The 6,334-nt window shown below is 42.9% G+C and overlaps 1 long non-coding RNA gene across 1 annotated transcript; it reads left to right on the forward strand.

The window, feature by feature from the left end:
- Positions 1 to 1,493: 1,493 nt before the first annotated feature.
- On the forward strand, positions 1,494 to 6,334 carry LOC105515081. The gene is made up of 3 exons (XR_001002262.1): positions 1,494 to 1,532; positions 3,323 to 3,528; positions 5,797 to 6,334. It is a non-coding gene; the product is annotated as an uncharacterized LOC105515081 (long non-coding RNA).

Raw genomic sequence — 6,334 nt, forward strand, 5'->3', positions numbered from 1 at the left:
GTGCATCTGTGCGCTGAGTCTCTATTGCTAGCTGTCCTTCTTGGCATCTTATTCAACAATAGCTACTAAAAGGGAGAAATAGTTTTATATTTTGCAAAATAACTCAAAAGGCCAATTCATATATGGCCAGCTTACTTAAGAATGAAATACTGACTGGGCACAGTTGCTCATGCCTGTAATCCCAGCACTTTGGGAGGCTGAGGCGGGTGGGTCACCTGAGGTCGGGAGTTTGAGATCAGCTCGGCCAACATGGCAAAACCTCGTCTCTACTAAAAATACAAAAATTAGCCAGGTGTGGAGGCAGGCACCTAAAATCCCAGCTACTTGGGAGGCTGAGGCAGAAGAATCACTTGAACCCGGGGGGGCGGAGGTTGCAGTGAGCCAAGATTGTGCCACTGCACTCCAGGTTGGGGGACAGAGCAAAAAAAACAAGAATGAATTACCAGGCTCTAAAAACCTATCAGATTTTGTTTTGTTTTTGTTTTTGTTTTTAAGACGGCACTTGATGCTAAGGAAATTGCAACAACACAATGTCCTAATACACTGTTGACAAGATTAAAATTATTTTTTAATTTTTTAATTTTTAATTTTTGTGGGTACACGGTAGCGGTATATATTTATGGGGTACATGAGATGTTTCCACACAGTCATGCAATGTGAAATAGGCACATCATGAAGAATGGGGTATCCATACCCTCAAACATTTGTTCTTTGTGGTATAAACAATCCAGTTATATTCTTTTAGTTATTTTAAAATGTACAATTAAATTATTATTGACTATAGTCTCCCTGATGTGCTATCAAATAGTAGGTCTTATTCATTCTTTTATTTTTATTTTTATTTTTTGGTACCCATGAACCATTCCCACCTCATCTCCCCAGTCCTCTACTACCCTTCTCAGCCTCTGGTAACCATCCTTCCTGTTCTCTACGTCCATGATTTCAATTGTTTTGATTTTTAGATCCCACAAATAAGTGAGAACATGTGATGTTTGTCTTTCTGTGCATGGCTTATTTCACTTAACATAATGTCCTCCAATTTCATTCCATCCATGTTGTTGCAAATGACAGGATCTCATTATTTTTATGGCTGAATAGCACTCCACTGTGTATATGTACCACATTTTCCTTGTCTGTCCATCTGCTGATGGACTGTTAATTTGCTTCCAAATCTTAGCTATTGCCAACAGTGCTGCAACAAACATGGGAGTGCAGATATCTCTTTAACATACTGATTTCCTTCCTTTTGGGTATAGACCCAGCAGTGAGATTGCTGGATCATAGGGTAGCTCTATTTTTAGTTTTTTGAGGAACCTCCACACTGTTCTCCATAGTGGTTGTACTAATTTACATTCCTACTAACAATGTACTAGTGTTCCCTTTTCTCCACGTCCTCACTAGCATTTGTTATTGCCTGTCTTTTGGATAAAAGCCATTTTAACTGGGGTGAGATACCTCATTGTAGTTTTGATTTGCATTTCTCTGATGATCAGTGATCATGAGCACCTTTTCATATGCCTGTTTGCCAATTTGCAAGTCTTCTTTTGAGAAATGTCTATTCATTTCTGATTTTTGATTTGGATTACTAGATTTTGATTTTTGATTGGATTACTAGATTTTTTCCTGTTGAGTTGCCTGAGCTCCTTATATATTCTGGTTATTAATTCCTTGTCAGATGGGTAGTTTGTAAGTATTTTCTCCCATTCTGTGGGTTGTTTCTTCACTTTAAGAAGATCGTTAATTGCTGTAATCATCCTAAAAAGTGATTTGGCAAATAAGTGTTGAATTGTGTCCCCCAAAATGTCTATGTCCAAGTCCTAATCCCCTAGTTCCTCAGAATGCAACTGCATTTGGAAACAGGGTTTTTGAAGATGTGATTAAGTTCAAATGAGGTCATACTAAAGTAGAGTGGGCATCTAATCCAATATGACCAGTGTTCTTATAAAGAAGGAGAGATTTGACCAGGCGTGGTGGCTCATGCCTGTAATCCCAGCACTTTGGGAGGCCAAGGTGGGTGGATCACCTGAAGTCAGGAGTTCAAGACCAGCCTGGCCAGCATGGAGAAACTCCATCTCTACTAAAAATTCAAGAAAAAAAAAAAAATAGCTTGGTGTGGCAACGGACACCTGTAATCCCAGCTACTTGGGAGGCTGAGGCAGCAGAACCACTTGAGCCCTGGAGGCAGAGGTCACAGTGAGCCGAGATCGTGCCATTGCACTCCCGGCTTGGCAGCAAGAGTGAAACTCCATCTCAAAAAATCATCATAATAAATACATAAAAATAACAAAAAGGGTAAATTTGAACCCAGACCTGCCTAGAGGGAAGACGATGTGAAGAGACACAGGGAGAAGATGGTTGTCTTCAAACCAAGGAGAGAGGCCTGCAACAGATTCTCCTTCAGCCTTTAGAAGGAGCAACCCTGCCAACACCTTGTTCTTAGACTTCTGTCCTCCAGAAATTGTGAGACAATACATTTTTGTTGTTTAAGGCAACCAATTTGTGTAACTTTGTTCTGGCAGCCCGAGCACAGGAACACCTTGCCTTTGGTTGCCACCTAAGAAATCATGCATATTGACATGGAATTACACAAAAAGTATATTTAGCTAGTTTGTCTTCAACATGCTATTGCAAGAGGACAATTCAAAAATCCTCCCACCTCCCAGCTGATTTCTGAAAGTTCTCAAGGAGCCTGCACATCAGCCACTAAAACACAGCTTGTCATCTTTTTCTTTCCCTTTGGCCTCCTTTAGTGAAGTCAGCTGCCTGAGGCTGGGCAGAAGTGCCCGGCACTCACTCCCTCTGGTTTGCGGGGGGCGGTGTCACGCTTATTCTACTGGATATCACTGTTCCTGGGCCCTGCCACCACTCTCAGCCCTGGTGCTGTGGATTCTGTTCATGAGAGGGGCTGAAGCCGAGCCTCCCTCTCAGGCCCAGATCTGAGTCTACACGTCAGCTGGGGCTGGGGCCTCGCAGTAGCAGGTGATGATAGAGGACATGTCATCATCGCAGTCACTGAGGACACTGGTTCTCATAGCCCAGCCTCTGTGCCTGGACCTCAGTTGCAGGCCTGGCCCCCTTGTGCTCTCCCTGATGAGAATCTCCAGGCCTTGAGCTACCTGACACTTCCCAGTTGGCCAGACATGTCCCAGTGAATGATCATCATCCTGCTCTCATCTCATAGCCAGCCGATCAGTCTGTTCACCCTCCACCTACTCAAGTACAGAGTGGCACACCCCAAGCAACAATCGCATGAGAAATTCCACCACTTGGGGAGGGCAGACCTGGGACAGACTTCTTTCATTTTCTGATCTGCTTTTGCCAGATGTCCTATGTAGCAAGAGGCAGGACAAACAGTGAGGACTCCACCAACACTCACCGGGTGATGCCTTTGCTTTGGAAGCTCACTCAGGGTGAAAGGAATTCCGATTTCAAATGGCATCTCTTTGTGTGGCCTGTTTGAGGCACCACACAGAGCTTGCTGCAGCAGCTCTGTTGACCGCTGACCCTTGGCCTGCTAACTGAAACAAGGTGAGTATTTCTAAGGCTGTCCTGGCCAAGGGAGGACCAGAGAATAAATGTGGACCTATTTACATTCTCTTTTCCCTGAAGGTGATAAATGGCTTCCCCCATCCAAACCAGGCCCCTCTAGGGCTTTTATTTGCTATTCTGGTTTTAAAAGGCAGGCAGAGAATGTATTGAGTATCTTTCAACTGTTTACTAGCAGAAGGGAAAAGATCAGATTACCAGCTCAGAGTGATTCATCTTTTCTCCCAAATCAAAGCCATATGTACACAGAGTCTGTGTACACATTAGTTCATTTCATTCATTCATCTGGGTCAGGAGAGGGAGATCAGGGACAAAGGCCCCGCAGAAAGAGATGGAGGCATCAGGTCACAGACAGTGAGCAGCATGGGTCTTTTCTCTGCCTTCACATTAGGACTTTAATGTTGTTTTTTTTTGTTGTTGTTTTGTTTAAAAAAAAAAAAACAAAACTGTCTCTGATTTCTTGTCAGGTCACAATGATTTCTTTTCCCCAGGTTTCTGCTATAGGGGATGTTTTAATTTGAGAGACGTTTCCACCTACAAAAACACGTATTTGTCCGGGTGCGGTGGCTCACACCTGTAATTCCAGCACTTTGGGATGCTGAGGTGGGTGAATCATGAGGTAAAGAGATCGAGACCATCCTGACCAACATGTTGAAACCCTGTTTCTACTAAAAATACAAAAATTAGCTGAGCGTGGTGGTGCGTGCCTGTAGTCCCAGCTACTCGGGAGGCTGAAGCAGGAGAATCGCTTGAACCTGGGAGGTGGAGGTTGCAGTGAGTCGAGATCACGCCACTGCACTCTAGCCTGGTGACAGAGAGAGACTCTGCCTCCAAAAAAACAAAAACAAAAACAAAAAACATATTTATAATTTTGGAAACATTAAGCCTCCAACTATAGAACCAAGATTCATATTTAAAGGGAAATGTGAAGTAATTCTGTGAATCTTAGACAGACTGATGGTACAAAATGGGAAGCTCCGTCATCACTGATATTCTGAAATTATGGATGAGTTCAAATATTCAGAAAAGCATAAAAACAACATAATGAACTCCTATATTCTCACGTACAAAACTGTAACATTTTGGCAGATTTGCATCAGTTTTTTTTTTTCCTTAAGAAACAACACACACAAGGATCATGGAAGCCCCTCCATGTTTCCCACCCTGTCCTTAAACTGACGTTTTTCATTCCCAGAATGACACTATATTAATATTACAGATGAATGGCTCCATAAACTGTATATAGCACAGTATTGAACTTTTGTTGATTATATCACTCTTTAACAAGCTTTTTTCACTGAACATCATGTTTTTGCAATTTAATAATGCCAACAGACATAGGTACATTCATTTAACTAGTGTATTGCATTTCATTTTGTTACCAAACCGAACTGGGGACACTCATCCTGGCATAGCAAAGCCAAACACTGACAGTGGGATTTGCGGTGAAAAAAGTGAGGCATGTATAACAGGCACCAAGCAAGAAGAACCAGATAGCTCACGCTTAGAACCTAAACTCCCGAATGCCTTGAGTGTAAGGGTTTCTAAAGGTGGGAAGGCAGAAGTTACAGGCAAAGTCATAAATCAATACATGGAGGTCTTACATTGGTTTGGCAAAAAAAAGTGGGATATCTTGAAGTGTGGGGTGAGGCACAGGTCTTGGGTAGATTCAAAGATTTTCTGATTTGCGAACTGGTTAAGGTAGTGAAACTTTGTCTAAAAACCTTCTGCAGAAAGGAATGCTGAGCTCTGACCTGTAGACATGACTTCCTCCAGGCTGCTCAGGAAGAAATTCAGAGCAAAAAATGGCAGTCAGAGTTCAGTCCCCAGTTCCTCTGTTAAGGTCTATGTGCCAACAAATGTCATTTTCCATTTGGTGGGAGTCTAGGTTTCTTGAAAACAACTCAAGGTATATATATTAAGATGTTGTCTTTAGTTTCTATGGGGAACCAAACATTTGGTGGCCCTAACTTCTTTGGCTATTGTCTTCAGCTGTTGTTACCTTCTTGCTTATCAGGTTGCTCACTTACTCCTCAGGGCTAGCTAGGTGCCTGGAATTTCTCTCAAAGGAACTCAAGATTTTTCTTTATTTCCTTGCTTGGTTGGGAGGGTGGTAGGCCCCTCAAAGGGATTCCTGCTCTGTCTCCATTTCACGTGAATCATACAATTTAATCATGATGATAATGGATATTTTGGGTGGCTTCTGTCAAGAACTGTGAAAAGGTTGAGATTTCATTCACTACTTAACAGATTCAAAAGTGAGGCTGCTGCCCCAGTTTCATGGATGCTGGCAGAAGACTTAAGATTTCTGAATCAGAGACAAAAGACTTCACTTATTATTCACAGATAAAGCAATGGCCAGTGTCAGTGTATTTGCACTAGTGCCCCAAGCCCTGATGCCCCCGGGGTGATGCAGAGACCCCATGACTCCCGCACATGCACTGGGTCTAGTCACAGTGGAGGACCGCTGAGCTAGGGCATCGTGTGGGCCCACAGCAGGCAGTAGGCAAGCCTTCTCCTTTGAGGTTCCTCCCTCCAACTACGACCCTGAAAAATGGATCCAGTAAAGAAGAGTCAAGGCTTTACAGTCTTGGTGCACCCAGTAAGACCTGTAGGAGAACAGTAAGCCTGTGGAGGACTATTTCTTCCAAAAGTTTCCAAGTGTACGCTCTTACAGATGTATAAACAATACTGCTATTTGTCTCCTTGCACAGTACATCTAAGAAGCAGATTTGCTTCTTGCCAAATTGTTTCCCTCAGTGATTTCAGGAACTGACAATTCCCAGTC

The sequence above is a fragment of the Colobus angolensis genome, unplaced genomic scaffold (genome assembly GCF_000951035.1).
Source record: "Colobus angolensis palliatus isolate OR3802 unplaced genomic scaffold, Cang.pa_1.0 Scaffold253, whole genome shotgun sequence".
In the NCBI taxonomy this organism is placed as follows: domain Eukaryota; kingdom Metazoa; phylum Chordata; class Mammalia; order Primates; family Cercopithecidae; genus Colobus; species Colobus angolensis.